This window comes from Schistocerca cancellata, chromosome 3 (assembly GCF_023864275.1).
Source record: "Schistocerca cancellata isolate TAMUIC-IGC-003103 chromosome 3, iqSchCanc2.1, whole genome shotgun sequence".
In the NCBI taxonomy this organism is placed as follows: Eukaryota; Metazoa; Arthropoda; class Insecta; order Orthoptera; family Acrididae; genus Schistocerca; species Schistocerca cancellata.
The window spans coordinates 555,100,893-555,118,822 of NC_064628.1; the positions used below are offsets into that span (position 1 = coordinate 555,100,893).

A 17,930-nucleotide genomic window follows, 5' to 3' on the forward strand; every position below is an offset into this window, starting at 1 on the left:
GCGCACATCACTACGCAACGCGTCAAAGCTGACATCTGCTATCGGTACGTTCAGTTAGAAAAGTTAGATTACTGATACTTATAAAATAGTTTATAGATTTATATTTCAGTATCGATTTTCGAGATATCGTAGCATCGATATTAAAGACAAAATATCGACTATCGGTAGTAGAAGAAACTAGGCTAATTGTTACCACTGACAATATCTTTTTTTTTTTTCGTCATTCAAATGAATGAATCTTTTTTTGACACTTCTCAGAAGATCATTGTAACATATTTGCGACTTCTCAAACATGGCCATTGGGGTGAGGGCGGGGCAGCAATATTTTTGAGCGAAATTAAGCGAGGAGTATTAGTTATTCTTGTACCTAAGCCTGGACATATTCGTTATTCATTCAGTTCACGCTTTCGTGACAAGCAGTGTATACGAATATTGTTTAGTTCTTTTAATTGCAAAAATGATACTTTCAATTATGTAATTAAATCTTCAGTTTATGGTATGCTAAGATAACATTTGATTTACGTAAATGCAAATACTTGCGTAAAGGAAATTAACTCGTCCACAGTAAGGCATTTCGCCGGCCGCGGTGGTCTCGCGGTTCTAGGCGCGCAGTCCGGAACCGTGCGACTGATACGGTCGCAGGTTCGAATCCTGCCTCGGGCATGGATGTGTGTGATGTCCTTAGGTTAGTTAGGTTTAAGTAGTTCTAAGTTCTAGGGGACTGATGACCACAGCTGTTAAGTCCCATAGTGCTCAGAGCCATTTTGAGTAAGGCATTTCAGATATTTGTATTCTATCTGTTACGCAAAATTTACTCTTTTCGTCCGTTCATTGAAATTTGTATATCTCTCTCTCTTTTCACGTGCCTTTGTTAACATTAAATGATTACGAAATGATACGGCAGTGTAGGCATGTCGTATTCGTCGACGAGTAATGTCAGCGAGGTGCTGATATTTTCTTTTTTCTTTTTAACAGTCACATTGTTACGAAAGGATTTCCAAAAATGGAGGAAAGTTAAGTGTCGAGTGGACATTAAGAATCCATTTATACCTAAATCATTAGTAAAGCTCTCAACATGTGGCAAAAAATTACTGTTTGTTGACAAAATGTTATTGGGTACGATATATAATGTTAATTATTCTTGCAGTTATTGATTTAGATGTGTTTGTATGTTGCTTTTTACGCCGTTCGAAAAATTCAGTTAACATCGATTTTTGGGATCGATTATTATTTGTTGTCGATGTCTAGACGTCGATGATAAAATCTCAGTCAACATCGATGGTTTGACAACATTTGACATCCCTAGGTTCAACCGTCCTTTCCTTCGTGCATTCTGAAAATCTCAAAAGTCAGGTAGAGCAAGATGTAAGACCGCCAGTCCGAGAAGCTTATATCACAGGAGTTCGGACGTGCCACCCGCTTTCGCACCCGTTGCTGGATGATCCCGTTTTTCCAGTCTGGCGGTGGACCGTTTGTGTGTAGCGGCTGAGCGGCGCGCGTCGGGCACGTGTCGGCGGGGACAAAGGCCATTGGCCGCCCACGCCAGCTGCCGGCGCCCGCGCCCGCGCCCGCGCCCCTGTGCTATGTATAGGCCGCGTCAGCTGCTCGCCTCGCCGCGCATCTCCTCACACCTGGCTGGCCGTCTGCGGACTGCGTTCTGGTGCAACCGTTCCGGCAGGGGGGCCGTTAAGACTGCAACGGAACACTGCATTGCTCCCCTTACTGTTACCCCCACCTTAACCTTCACCTTGACAAGCCTTCACCTTCGACTCTCCACAGCCCTGAACAAACAGATCCGTATGTTTCCAGAATTTTCTGCACTGCGAACCATTTTTCTGCCATTTTCTTGTTACTCTTGTTGTGGAAGTCATTGTCCGTTCACGTTGGCTTTATACAGCGCTCCATTCCTATCACTTATCAAGGTATCATCTCCATTCTGCGGCAATGATGAATCCGATATCGTCGACGGTCTGTCTTACACAACAGGTGGCTGTAATTAAAGTGGAGCTACTCACAGAGGTCCACTAAATATCGTGTGGCAGCGAAACTTGGGGGATATTCTAATGCGTTAATGCGGAACCGAATTATCCTGAAAAAAAAATACTTCCAATTTTGGCAACCAGGTGCAAATCTGGCACTTTGAATGCGAGAAAGAGTATAGTAATGTTTTCATATTTAATGGATTAGGAACGGGACGTAGGCAGAAAAGGTCAAACAAATGAGAAAGGCATACCGTTCATTTTATTGTTAACTGCCCCTCACACAGTCTGTTCAATATGAGCACCGGAGACGTCGACGAGATGCTGTACAGCGCCGGATTGGTGGCCAAAATTGGAACTAATTTTTTTTTTCTATCGTATATCGATTCCGCACTAATAGATTAGAATACGTACAAAGTTTCACTGCCATATGATAATTACAGCCCACACTGGACCTTAGTGAGTAGCTGCCAAGCGGTTCTAGGCGCTACATTCTGGAACCGCGTGACCGCTACGGTCGCAGGTTCGAATCCTGCCTCGGGCATGGGTGTGTGTGATGTCCTTAGGTTAGTTAGGTTTAAGTAGTTCTAAGTTCTAGGAGACTGATGACCTCAGAAGTTAAGTCCCATAGTGCTCAGAGCCATTTTTTTTTAAAATTATAACCACCAGGTACTTCTATCTCGACCTAGCAATGCGGTTTTGTCCAACATCACTTCAGCTATTATTCCCAGCAACAACTCGAGTAGCAATATGTGCCCAAGCATTCTGTTTTCTCGTTTCATTGTGTTGATACATACTTTTCTTGTAGTTGACTCGCTGGAAATCGTCATTCCTTACTCGATAAATCCATCTGGTCTTCATTAGTTTTCCCGTAATACCACATTTCTTCCCATTTTTCATATTTCATTTAATTATTTAACCACGCAATATTAGGGCCATTAGGCCCTTTGTTGCATCTAGCCAGATATTCTAGATATTTTTAATTACATTCATTACAATAAGCATGTTACACGTTAAACGAAATTTATATTTCACACTCAAGAGAGCTGTGCTTCCAATATAGATTTCACGAATCTTTTCTCTGCTTTCAAGGTTTATATTTTTAATATTAGCTGTGTTTAGGAAGCCCTTTTTCCTTGTGCAATCCTTTTTTCATCTATTAACAAAGAAAGTTGTATTATATGCCATATTCGTAGTTACACAGTAACCCATCTTACAAACTTAAAAAAATATTAAAACTTTCACTATCACACATTTATAATAAAAACAAAATTGTATACTACCTTTAACAATTAAAATTCACAAGAACATGATTGTGGCAGCAAAAGAATGTTTTTAACGAATTTTAGATAAATATTTAAAATTAGTGATGGTGGTGGTGGTGGTGGTGGTGGTGGTGGTGGTGGTGGTGGTGGTGGTAAGGTCCTGTGGGACCAAACTGCTGAGGTAATCGACTACTGAATGTAACTTCACGCTAAGAACAAAACACACACACGCATGACCGAGGGAGGACTCGAGCCTCCGACGGGGTAGCCGCGCCAACTCTGACAAGGTGCCCTAGACAGCGCGGCTACCTCATGCAGCTTAAAATAAGTTATGTACGGAATATTGTACAGTATATCCAAGGCAAGCTGTGCCCGAAATGCCCTTCTTTTACTGTTCAGATTGTACCTCAAATGGACTTCAAAATTCAGTCCAGTCTGACCGATGAATAAGTTTGGTAATTGTTTTTCGTCCTTTGTGTGTCACATATTTTTTCTTGACCTTCACTTCCTTACTTGCTTCATTTTCTTCAGTAATCATTTTTCTCGAAGGTACTCTTGACATCTTGTGTAGTGTATCCATCTCTTTAATCACTGCCACTTCCCACTACAGTACGTCTCCGTTGAGTTTGGAATCTGAAAACTCTGTTGCGCATGGCATAAACGTGTGCTCTCTTGCGTCGAGCTGGGTGGTATGATGTGTCTCCTATACCAGTGAGGAAGTGGCTTTTCTAAAACGCTGAAGGTATGTCTTTATCTCACCATTTTGATCGCTAAGTTAAGAAAGTTAATCGAGCTGTTCTTTTCCAATTCTAATGTGAAGCGATTTTAGGGTGCTGCTGGTTTAAAAATTTTGTCATTTCTAGTAAGTAATTTTTACTCCTTTTAAACAAAAAATGGAGTTTTCACTTAAAACTTCCGGGCTGACAGGCAGTGGTCGATGTATAAAACACTCTCCTGACGTTTCGTCTCCGACTGCGGGAGACATCCTCTGAGGTAAAGCCGCGAACTGCGAAGAGAACTCGACGAAGCGCTGATTATATAGGCAGTACAGAGGGCGCCACAGTCGATCACGTGGCGTCGGCTATGAGATTGTCTCTGGTAATGCCAACATTCTCGATTGAAAGTAATCGATCGTCACGCCTGCGGTGCAACGCTGACATCCAAATTTTATCCAGTTTAACACCTTCGTCTTTCCTGTTAAAATTATTACGATGTTTATCAATCTCGATAGCCTCTCTATACAAGCGTGCATAATAATGCGAGGTTTTTGGTATGACGCTCGTCTCGCTGAATTTTATTTCGTGATCACCTTCCTGGTAAACATGTTCCGCTACGGCCGATTTATCCGTGTGACCCAGGCGGAAATTCCTCTTATGTTCAACAAGACGGGTGTTCACACTTCTCTTTGTGGTACCGATGTAAACCTGTCCACAACTACAAGGAATTTTATATACCCCCGGTGTAGCCAAAGGGCCTCGTGCATCTTTTGCCGACCTTAAAAATTCTTTTATTTTTCTGGTGGGTCTGAAAATAGTTTCCACCCCATACTTGCCTAAACTTTCCCAATGCGGTCTGTGACCTTACTAATGAACGGACGAAAAACTTTGCCCTTGGACGACTGTTGTTCGTCGTTACTCCTGATTCTCTGCCTAGAGCGAAGTGCTCGATCTATATCCTTGCTAGAATAGCCATTCTTCACGAACGTTGACCGTAGATGTTCAATCTCATCTTTTAAATAAACAAGTTCACAAAGTTCGTACGCCCTGTCTACCAAAGTTTTCATTACACCTCTTTTTTGTCTAGGGTGGTGGTTTGTTTCTTTGTGTAGATAACGATCAGTATGTGTGGGCTTTCTATGCACCTTCTGGCCCAACGTTCCGTCCCGTCGTTTAATCACAGACACATCCAGCAAGTTCAGTTGCCCATTCCTTTCCGTCTCCATAGTGAATTGGATTTTCGGATTAATGCTGTTTAAATGTGTCAGGAAGGCATCCAACTCCTCTGCTCCGTGTGTCCATACTACGAACGTGTCATCGACGTAGCGATACCATCTGGCTGGTCTCTTACTGGCAGCCTGCAACGCCCGTACTGCCTATATAATCAGCGCTTCGTCGAGTTCTCTTCGCAGTTCGCGGCTTTACCTCAGAGGATGTCTGCCGCAGTCGGAGACGAAACGTCAGGAGAGTGTTTTATACTTCAACCACGGCCTATCAGCCCGGAAGTTTTAAGTGAAGACAATACCGCCCGTGAAAGCTTATATTGTATGATCAAAAAATGGAGTTGTCGACGTACCGTTTGTAATAAATCATGCTCTCTTTGTTTCCTGGGAAACGTTAAAAAAAAATTTTCTCGGTTGTTCACAAAAAATTATGCCAATATGCATGATAGGCAGTTACTCATGCCTAAATATTTGTTTTGCATAAAACATTTGAAGTAATAAACAAATCGCAAAAATGGTTTTTAAAAAAGGCGGCATCGTGAATCACTCCTTACTGAAGAGTATGCCCAATTTATATCGCTAAATGGAAACAGATTCATGATGTGTATGTGCAGACTGAAGCGATTAATGAAAATTTGTACCAGGGATGGTACTCAAACCCGGATCTCGTGCTCACTAACCAGGTGCACTGACTACTATGGCACTGTGGCAAGTGGGTTGAGGTGTGAATGGGAATTTGGATTGAGGAGAGAGGCGTGTTAGAACAGTTCGTGCAGTTCTGCAAAGACATTGTGCGAGGTTGGCGTAGGGGTTAGAGCACCTGCCTAGTGAGCAAGAGACACGGGTTCGAATCCCGTCCTTAGCACAAATATTCATCAATCAGTTCAGTCCGCATACATGCACATAGACATTTAAGACTTGAAAAGGTCTCTGAAACAATGTAGTTTCATTTGGAAACATTCATTTAAAAACATCGCTCGTTTGGACACTGGTTAAAGTCAAACCGTCAAGGTAATGTGAATATTCGGTGATGCATTCGTGTATTGCTGCTTGTAATGCATAGAGAACCGATGTAATAGATAGTTTCTTGCCACGGTTAGGTGAACTGCATGTATTATTAGTTTTCTGTCCCTAATGATCACAAGTTCAACGGGACGATTGACACAATCGATTCCTTTTTTGTTTCGCATAACTCAGAAAAGATGTCCTCTGAGATATGCTTGGTACTTTGCTGCAAGAATCCGCGTCACGGATGTTCGCGAACGCTTTCTAGAATGGCTGATAAAAGAAAAAGTTCCTATGAAATACGAAACGGAGCGTCAAAAATTCCTCGGTGTGTGCCCACGATCTTCGATCGTCAGACGCAAGTAGGTTGCGTTGACACAACTATTCTGCCAGTCCCAGCCTTTATCGATAACTCTGGGTGTTTACCGTTAGTGGTAAACTTTTCAGTCGACGTCGTCGTCGACAGTGACGGACTGAAGCATTCCGTATTTCCAAGTGAAATAATGAGCTGGCGGTTACGTAAATGATGTGAAGGCGGGGGAAAACAGCTGTGAGTAACAACGTGTGGGATTGCACTGCTGGGAGCGATGACTCACGGCAGACTGTTTGTAAATAAGAACGCGCGCTACGCTGGAGCCGTCCTCACAACTAAGCACCGAAGCCCCTTCCACTGAAATGGATTGTCTATTACAGTCTTACGCTAAAAAAGCATGTGGTTACCGGTTTACATAAGTGATTGTCATCTTCAGGTCTGTATGAAAGTGTACTACTGGTGATTTGATTTCTTCAATCTTAAAGATCAGCTGAGAGAGAGAGAGAGAGAGAGAGAGAGAGAGAGAGATCGCACATGAAATCATCTTTATTTGGATTGATAACTAGTTTCGCCTAACAATCTAGTCATCTTCAGTTCTAAGGTATAAAACAGATTTTTTCTCATGTTAGAAACATACAGCAGCTTAGAGAAGTGCTCATAATATTGTACCAGGATTAAAGAGCATACACACGAATTAATTACATAATAAACACCATAAAATATTGTTGATTAGTGATGGTGACATTATGGCTTCATACATCATCCACTTATAAAATCAGTAAAAATAGCGTCCCATCGTTCTTGGCCAGTGTAATTCAACGATGGACATAAAACTGAAAATATCCATTAATATAGGTAAGTATTACATAATTACATCGCTTGGTTTATATAAAATAAGCAGACTCCTGTCATGCAAGCCAGCAACTGTGACCGAGTGTTTCTAGGCACTTCAGTCAGGAAACGCGCTGCTGCTACGGTCGCAGGTTCGAATCCTGCCTCGGGCATGGATGTGTGATGTCATTACGTTAGTTAGGTTTAAGTAGTTCTAATTCTAGGGGACTGATGACCTCAGATGTTAAGTCCCACAGTACTTAGCCGTTTTTTGTCATGCAAGTTATTATCGTTAAGGCCCTGTTGGTCTAACTATAAGACAAGCTTTATTGATGTCACTATTTAAGTTTAATTACATTTGCATCTTGTTCCTTAAATTGTTATTAGAACATGTACATTTTATGTAAGTTACACAGCTAGCTGCTATCGCCACCTAGCAGTATCCACCCAACTAGTGGCCGTCAGTCCCCAATTCGCCACAGTACCGGCCACACATGTGTATACTATGAATATACCGAATGTTGCATTTGTTGAATGTCGTAATGGGCATCAGCTGCCATACTATTCACATGTACCACGTCGTAGCAACATATACCGGATGATCAAAAAGTCAGTATAAATTTCAAAACTTAATAAACAACGGATTAATGTAGAGGTAAAAATTGACACACATGCTTGGAATGACATGGGGTTTTATTAGAATCACCCCATGTTGCTAGACGCGTGAATTGCGCGCGTCGTTTGGTGATGATCGTGTGCTCAGCCGCCACTTTCGTCATGCTTGGCCTCCCAGGTCCCCAGACCTAAGTCCATGCAATTATTGGCTTTGGGGTTACCTGAAGTCGCAAGTGTATCGTGATCGACCGACATCTCTAGGGATGCGGAAAGACAACATCCGACGCCAATGCCTCACCATAACTCCGAACATGCTTTACAGTGGTGTTCACAACATTATTCCTCGACTACAGCTATTGTTGAGGAATGATGGTGGACATATTGAGCATTTCCTGTAAAGAACATCATCTTTGCTTTGTCTTACTTTGTTATGCTAATTATTCTGATCAGATGAAGCGCCACCTGTCGGACATTTTTTGAACTTTTGTATTTTTTTGGTTCTAATAAAACCCCATGTCATTCCAAGTATGTGTGTCAATTTTTACCTCTCTTTCTACAGTATTCCGTGATTCATTCAGTTTTCAAATTTATACTGACTTTTTGATCACCCGGTAGATGATTATCTTTGTTAAGAAATCACGTAAATACTGACTGTGTCAGTACTAAGTTATAATGTCATAACGTCTTTGGTCAGACGATGTCTTACATTGACGTTTCAGTCAATAGTTCCTTATGCATACATTGCTTTATTTTCACTGCTCCTTATCTACATTCATGTATATTTTCAGTTTTAAGACCATCGTTCAATTAAACTGGCCACGAACGATGGGACGCTATTTTTATTTATGTTATATAAGGATGTTGCCATTTTAAGAAACATTGTAACTATGTTTGAAGCCGTAATCACATCATCACTAATCAAGAATGTTTTATGGTATGTATTATGTAATTAATTCGTGCATATGCTCTTAAATCCTGGTACAATATTACGTGCACTTCTCTAAGCTAGCCGGCCGTTGTGGCCGAGTGATTCTAGGCGCTTCAGTCCAGAACCGCTCGACTGCTACGGTCGCAGGTTCGAATCCTGCCTCGGACATGGAGTGTTTGATGTCCTTAGGTTAGTTAGGTTTAAGTAGTTCTAATGACCTCAGATGTTAAGTCTCATAGTGCTCAGAGCCTTTTGAACAGTTTTTCTCTAAGCTGTTGTATGTTGTTAAGATGGGAAAACATCTGTTTTATATCTCAGATCTGAAGATAGCTAGATTGACAGACGAAACTAGATATCAATCCAAATAAAGATGTATTAAACAGCTCTGGAAGAAAGCAATGCAGGTGTAAGAAATATGATGAACTGAGCGTGTTGAACCTCAGATCCGTGTAAAATTGTTGTCGAAACATGTTACCATACAGAAAATATTTTTTAAAAATCAGTGTTTACAAAATGCAGGGCAATACAGTACCTTCACACTTGAACAGAAAGACGTTGTTTTATATTTAGTAATGGAAAAATTCGTCGCTACAGTGACTCGTAAGTTGTCTCAGTAGTGTAGTGGTGTAGTACAGTTTACAGGTTGGAGCAAAATACTTCCACTGTACACTGTTTTTAACTAGGCAGTCAGTTTTTGTACTGACCATCTAGTAAGTACGTTTATAGAAAAAATTACAATAAGAAACCACCACAGTTGTATTGGCACACATTTGTTATGTCACGACCGGTTTCATTCGAAAGAATATGACTTTACACTGCCAAGAATCTTAACGAATTCCCAGAGAGTTGCGCCAGTATCATGACTTAATAAGTCTAGTTGTCTTACGTAACATTATAAGTAAATTTTGGATCAAGATGGTGTGGTGTACACAGTTTGCAAAGTTAACGGCACTCACTGTTCGCCGTGGTTATGCCACGCGGTCGACGGAGGATCCCATATTAATTCGCCCTCAACGTTACAAAAACAACTTTGATTTGTTGCAACAAAACGAGATAAATCAGTATGTTCGGACAGGGAATGAACCTGGCTCGGTATGGTACTTTTTGATCAGGCAGCATGATGAAGATTGGCTCTTCTGTATTTTACTGAGCACTTTGGCACCGGCGCAAAATGAGCCTCCACTTTCTAAAGGACTATGCCTAGAACTAGAAAAGTATTGTTCAGTTCATCTGTTAGGGTGACGATTCCTCTGCATTTGGTACTTACAAGGAATCCCTTGAGTGCGAGGTCGCAAAAGGCTAGTGACGTTTACGGCATTTGACATCTCACATACGACATGCTTTCTACCATGCAATCACAATATTAGCTGCTAATGGCAACAAGGGGCGGGACTGCAGGTATCCAATGGTGAGCCCAGCATGAGGCTACGGAGCCTCATAGAACTGCTTAGTCGACTAGTAACTCGTAACAGTGCTGCAGTTGTAGTGGTATCGATGCAAAGCAGACCAGTGGCAACGATAAACAAAGCAAACATTGTGTGCCGGACCGAGACTCGAACTAGGGACTTTTGCCTTTCGCGGGCAAGTGCTGGACCAACTGAGTTACCCAAGCACGACTCACGCCCGTCCTCACAGCTTTACTTCTGCCAGTACCTCGTCTCCTACTTTCCAAACTTTACAGAAGCTCTCCTGCGAACCTTGCAGAACTAGCACTCCTGAAAGAAAGGATATTGTGCAGACATGACTTAGCCACAGCCTGGGGGATGTTTCCAGAATGAAATTTTCGCTCTGCAGCGGAGTGTGCGCTGATATGAAACTTCCTGGCAGATTAAAACTGTGTGCCGGACCGAGACTCGAACTCGGGACCTTTGCCTTTCGCGGGCAGGCGCTCTACCAACTGAGCTACCCAAGCACGACTCACGCCCCTTCCTCACAGCCCCTTCCTTCCGCCAGTACCTCGTCTCCCACTTTCCAAACTTTACAGAAACACTCCTGCGAACCTTGCAGAATTAGCACTCCTGAAAGAAAGGATATTGTGGAGACATGGCTTAGCCACAGCCTTGGATGTATCCAGAATGAAATTTTCACTCTGCAGCGGAATGTGCGCTGATATGAAAGTATGGAAAGTAGGAGACGAGGTACTGACAGAAGTAAAGCTGTGACGACGGGATGTGAGTCGTGCTTGGCTAACTCAGCTGCAAGAGCACTTGCCCGCGATAGGCAAAGATCCCTAGTTTGAGTCTCGGTCTGGCACACGGTTTTAATCTGCCAGGAAGTTTCATATCAGCGCACACTCCGCTGCAGGGTTAAAATTTCATTCTGGAAAGCAAACATTGCTTTATATCTACAACAGCAGTTACCGAAGTTGATATTTCGTTAGAAAGGAACCCAAGGAATTTCACAGATCGAAAAAGAAGTGGCAGATGAAATATTAGTGTTTCTGCTAGATGATTCAGTGGAATGTGTGGTGTCGTATACCCTCGACTAAGCGGACAGTGTGCACGAGGTGAACAATGACGATGACACGTGCTTAACAAGTGAAAATGGTCTTGAAACAGGTGTCGAGTCATGTAGTTCACCATCCTTGTTGGTGAGGGGGCCACAAATCCCGTACCCAGTGAAACGTTGTAAAGGGCAACCGTTGTCCAAGAAGTGGGTACTAAACATAATTACGTACATGGAAAATCATCCGCAGTACAGTAAAAAAAAAATCGTGAACATATTTCGAATAAGTTCGCAGCAACATGACTGTGTAGAGCCTAAGAAAAACTACGGATATTCAAGGGAAGATAAGGCGCACTTGTTACAAAAACTGGTGTTTGCGGTTTTCAAGGATGCTTGATACATTTTACAGGATGTGCATGGTGTTGACAGACTACGTTATGCATATCAAATTGCGGGCCGAATAGATTAGTGATTTCAAGGAAAGCAGTGGATGGTTGCATAACTTCAAACAGTGCTGCATAATAGGGAGACGTAAGATAACGAAATTTCAAACAAAGTGTCAACTTGACAATGCACAGAAAACTGCGGAATCGACCAGAAAATTTATAGATGAGATAAAGAAACTTATTTCATCGTTCAGTAAGGAATTTGTTTTCAACTCCGAACAGTCGGGAAATGAACGAAAATGCATATGAAAGGAACCCTAAAGTGAGCGGTAGTGAGAGATTTTTTTATCACTAACATGCTTCAAGGCAGTCGTATTTAATTATGCCGACTGGTAATTTTGGTGGTAAATTGTCTGGGCAGTTATTTAATGTGCTGCGAGTAGTTGGAGATGCTCTGGCACCTACGATTCTTTCTCAATTACGTGATCTTGCAAGAGCACTAGGGAATATTTACATCACAGCAAGCAAGAGTAGGAAGGTGGGCGTAAGAGAACTACATCTATGCCGGCCGCAGTGGCCGAGCGATTCTAGGCGCTACAGTCTGGAACCGCGCGACGCTGCGGTCGTAGGTTCGAATCCTGCCTCGGACATGGATGTGTGTAATGTCTTTAGGTTAGTTAGGTTTAAGTAGTTTGCTCAGAGCCACTTGAACCATTTTGAACTACATCTATAGTATGCATAGCTTTTGGCCAATAGCTGGTCAGAATAATATACTTTCGAGCGATTCCTGATCTGCGTAAAATAGAGCGAATCATCCCTCATGAAAAGTGTGTAACATTGCAGTTCATACCACCTGCACCGCTAGACGAATTCAGCCTCTGGATGTTTGTTTTTTTTTCGTGCATGTAAAACTTATTATCGCACTATCTGCAGCTGGACGATAAGCTCCACGATAGACTGTTTCGCATTCGGTTGCCTGCCATCACATTCCTCCAGTTCTTATCACCCCGTTACAACAATGTGACTCTATATGAGTGGATACCTAGCTGAACGTCCTGAATGGTTTGTAACTCCCAAGGAGTTCGCCTTCGGTTTTGTCGGGGCGAACCTTTGGTATCATTGTGGCGCGCCTTTCTTCATTCGATGTTCATGGTGCAAGTTAATGGTTTGTTCTGAACATTTCTTGACTGTCGAAGATGTCCATTTTGTGAAGTGTGATCCATACATCCCATTGAAGGTTCATCTCTGCACCGCCAGCACACTCATTTTCTGTCGCCCTCGTGATACACATGGTGAGTCACTAGCAGTTAATATTTTTTCAAATGAGCCATACTGAATATTGAACATGCGACCTCGCGCTCAAGGGGTTCCTTATTAGTGTTAAGAACTATCTCAAATTTGCTTACTCATAGCTGCAATTAGCATAGGCGTACCATCGATCAGATCATGAAAGATTTGGTGGTAAAGGGTTGAGTCGCGGTGACGAGAGGTTTCTGTGTTTTTGTAATTTGGCGGACATATTGTATTGTGGATTTTAGAACGCATAGTCAGTATTCCGAATTGAACAAACAAGCATTTAGAATATATTCGTAATGCTCCTCCGCGAGTTATTTAGAACCGTAACGATTAACGGTGCTACTGAACATTCCCTCACACGCAAATTCTTTGTTGACATTTAGTCGCCTGACAGATAACTATATTGCTTTTAAAACTCTGTTCTCCTCCGGGGGGAGGGGGGGACTGATAATGTATCTCATCCACAGGGCAGAGTTTGCGTGGACGGAACTGCCGAGAGTTCCTCGCGAAGCGGATGAATATTTAAGTATAGTCCGCGGTCTTGGCTGAAGTCCCAATACTGGCAGCTCAAGCAATACATTTCACAGGTATTTATGAAGACAGCTAAACCGGCTCCAATATAAAATGGAGCTGTCATAATCAGTAGGGCAGTGACTCCAACTGCTTCGTAAATCAAGAAAAAACTGTAAACATAAAGATAACTGGAATTTTTTTCGAATGTTTTGGAAGTTCGCAAAAGAGTAAAAAAACTCAGTTGCAAATATACAACCTGAAAAAATGATTCCTGGCAAGAGAAATAAGTTTGAACATAGAAAGAAAACGAAAAATATAAAATTGGTATCGGGTTCTTTCAACACATCCATCGAACACAAAGAGCAACAAAAGAATTTTTATTGTTGTTAATGCTGCTTTATAAACCTTTTAGTAATGTGATTCTATGCATACTAATCCTCCCATAAACGCAATACGACCAAATTGCCCATTCAAACTGTCTCTTATCAGTTGTACGTCACTATCTACCGCCCTACTTTGAAAACTGAAGTTGTCTGCAAAGAAGCTGAGGAGAGTAGACTTTAGGATTACACTGCCAGAAAAGTAACTCCCGAGAGGTGGTTTCCATGTTGCAGTGGAAGATGACATATGTAATTATTTCTACGGATCTATATGAGTTGAATATGAGGGCAGAAAATCCCAGGAAGCCACGGTACTACGTAAAGTCATGTACGGGTCCAAAACCTTGCAGTTATAGTATAGAGAACCAATCTCCTGTTGAAGCTGAATGCAAACAGAAAGGTGAGCTATCATATTCGGTCTTTAAAATCGCTTGCTCATATTTGTCATTTTGTTGGCATTACTGTGAGCTCACTAAATTTGACAGTTGTTACCAGACAGTTCTCACATATTGTGAAACTTCCTATCAGAGTAAAACTGATTTCCGGACTGGGACGCAAACCCGGTTTTAAAAATATTTTCACAGATGCTTGTTACATCAGAAAACACCGTTGTACATTATACGCCTTTTAAAGTAGGTTTTCACTGTTTAGAATATATCCAGCTCATGTAAACAGATGTGCTATTATGTGCTGTATTTTGGGGATGTAACAAGCATCTGTGAGCGATATATATATATATATATATATATATATATATATATATATATATATATGTGTGTGTGTGTGTGTGTGTGTGTGTGTGTGTGTGTGTGTGTGTGTGTGTGTATATGACCTTTTACTCAAGGTGCTTTATGTTTTTCAAATCTTTTAGTTATGACAAACCTTTTATAATGTGCTGATTTTTATCCGCTTGACAACTTGGCGTGAGGTTCAACGTAAAATGGACATGTTTCAGAACAAGAAGTTTTGTAAGACCTGAAGACGACAACAAAGTCGGGGAAACCAGTTGTCTCAAATAAAGAAATATTTTATGCGGTATAGGCTGTTGAATGTTTCTTTTAGCAAGTAAAACAGATCGCTCCTACAGTACTCTCAAAATGAGAAGATTCAGTATACAGAGTCTTCGCTGAATTTAAGGAAATGCTGAAAGAATTGTGACCACTCGACTTACTGAACGTGCAGCTATGTGAATTTTTGTAAGTGCAGGATAATACCCATAAGCACGCATCATGTTATAACATCAGTAGCAGATTCCTAGTTGTGTTGTACAAGGCGATGTGAACTGAAATGAAGTGGTGGTGGTGGTGATGATAAAGGCGAACGGAAGACTTAAATTTCTTACAAGGGGTATGAGTAAGCGCAATCCACTTGTAACGGGAACCACATTAAAAGTGCGACCAGCCATGTAGGGTACTGCTGCATTGTATGGAGCCCTGATCGGGTAGACATGGCAGAAATTATAGAATGATGTCACGTAATGATACGTGAGGCGTTCAATATGTAATACAACAGTTTTTCTTGACCAATTTCGGTTAAAAAAAATGCGGAATTTGTTATGGGACTTCATGGAATATTCCCGTTTCAGCTTCTATAGTTTCATGAAATTCCAATAGGTGGCGCACACAGGTGAGTTCCAAGCAAAGATCTGTCAGTGAGTTTCTTTTAGCGCAAAACCAGAGCGTCGCAAACATTCATAGGCCCTTACAGAATGTCTACGGAGACCTGGCAGTGAACAAAAGCACGACGAGTCGTTGGGCGAGGCGTCCGTCATCATTGCAACAAGGTCGCGCAAACCTTTCCAATCTCCCGCGTGCAGGCCGGCCGAACGCAGCTGTGATTCCTGCAGTGTTGGAACGTGCGGACACTCTCATTCGAAGTGATTGACGAATCATAATCGCACATCTCGCTGCTCAACTGAGTGTCTCTGTTGGTAATGCTGACGCACTTGTCCATGAGTTAAGGTACACAACGATGTGCCGCTGGGTTCCTCACCGTCTGACAGAACACCATAAACAGCAACGAAGTACCACCTGTGCAGAATTACTTGCGCTTCATGAGGCTGATGGCAACATTTTTTTTGTCGAACTCGTCTCAAGCGATCAAACATTGGTTCCTCACTTCGAACCGGAAACAAAACGGCAATCGATGAGTGGCGCAACATCGCCTCCCCTCCGAAGAAAAACATCAAAACCGCACCCTCAGACGGTAAAGTCATGTCGACGGTCGTCTGGAACTCTAAAGGGATTATTCAATTGATGTCCTCCTTCCATCAGCTCTGATGTGTGTTGTTCTACCCTCAGAAAACTGCAGAAACGACTTCAGCGTGTTTGTCGGCACTTCTCCAAGACAATGTAAGGTCTCAGACAAGTCTGCGCACACCAGAGAGGATCTTACAAAACTTCATTGGACTGTTCTTCATCCACCATATAGCCGGATCTCGCGTCCTCAGACTTCCACCTGTTTCATCCAATGAAGGATGCGCTCTGCGGGAAGCAGTACGTGGAGGATGGGCCGTTTATTTATGCATCAAGAAGTCGGCTCTGACGCCGACCAGTAGAGTGGCACCATGCGGGCAAATAGCCCTCCCAGCAACGTGGCGTAAGGCTGTCGCATTGAACGGAGATTATGTTGAAAAATAGGGTTTTTTTAGCCAGAAAAGTGGAGAATAATATGGTGTATTGGAATCCTGAAAAAACATGTTTTCAGGAAATGAGTGTTGCATTACTTATTTGACACACCTCATACAAACAAGACTTTTGTCTGACTTCATTGTAAAATACAAAACTCACTGTCGTACATAACCAAACTGTATAAAGATAAGCGAGCAGTTGTGCGAGATAAAGAGTGTAAAACATACAAAACACAAGCCCTTCAAATTTTAAAGTTTCCTTTTACAAAAACATATGAAACGGCAAATGCATTTGACAACCGACCTATTTATGGAGCTAAGAGCTGATCTAAGAGAAAAATTACAATTATTAATATATGTGTTGTTCTATTAGTATTCATGTAAACTGCTCTTCGTCTGTTAATAAAAGCAATTTCTTCTGTCTTGAGTGCCGAGTGGAGAAGCCGCGGATGGCGACGAATCTATTGCGGAGTCGCCCAGTACTGTGTGCCTTTGGTGATGTTACAGTCGATGTCTTCTAACACTGCCTATTCCGTTTTTGCGGGGCTGGTGACACTACTACGAGAAGCACTGTGTAGCAAGGTATGCTGGTGGGAAGAAGATGCTGCGCCATCTTCGTCGTTGCTAAGGTCATAACTAGTCAGTATGTAAACCTGTTTAAGGTAGTCAAACCTTGGTATCCCTGTACACTAAATTCTTCTGTAGCTTGTGTTCTCTTCTAGGCCGTACCGTTTATAGTCTATGATGAACTTACGTGCAAGGCTATATTCTACATATTTTCACTTACATTTATATTCATGTTACAAGAACCGAGAAAGAATAAATCATACATCACACTTTAGAGAACAGTGTACGTTCCGGGGCATATAGTCGTTCATGCCATAAAATGAACTACTGTGGGCAAGGAGGTTGGCTGGTCAGTGCCGAAGTATTGCTGGACAAGACTGCACAGTACGTAGGCAGTTGAGGAACGAGCTGGCACCTCGAAGTCGCTTCTGGAGTCCCGGGGCGTCCTCTTGGATTCCAGCCAAGGGGGCAATGCTCGCCATTAAAATATCCTCAGCTCCTGCGATTCTCTTCAGAGTACCACATGAGGTAGTCGGGATTACAGACGCTTCCTTTATGTTGGTGACGCAGATGCTTGTTTTGCGAGTGGGGCTACGTAGCTCTATCCCATCATACTAAATAAGTCATCAAGCCAGGGTAGAGGAACTTAAAGCTTTTCAAGCTGTTACATGTAACAACGCAGCATGATTTCTATTTCTTCAGATATTCAACTTTGATGCTGTGGATGAGCCAAAGACGCTTGGCTTGTCTTTCGGGGAGGGGGGGGGGTCGAGGGGGGGGGGGGAGTGTCGTAGTGCTGTTGTATGTCGAATAAGCGGAAGAACTAGCCCACAATAGAC

General features: G+C 42.2%; 1 protein-coding gene across 2 annotated transcripts in view; it reads left to right on the forward strand.

Annotated features, from left to right (window-relative positions):
* LOC126175395 (tripartite motif-containing protein 2-like) overlaps positions 1 to 17,930 on the forward strand; it is a 412,180-nt gene that overhangs the window by 149,547 nt on the left and 244,703 nt on the right. The gene's annotated exons all lie outside the window — the stretch shown is intronic.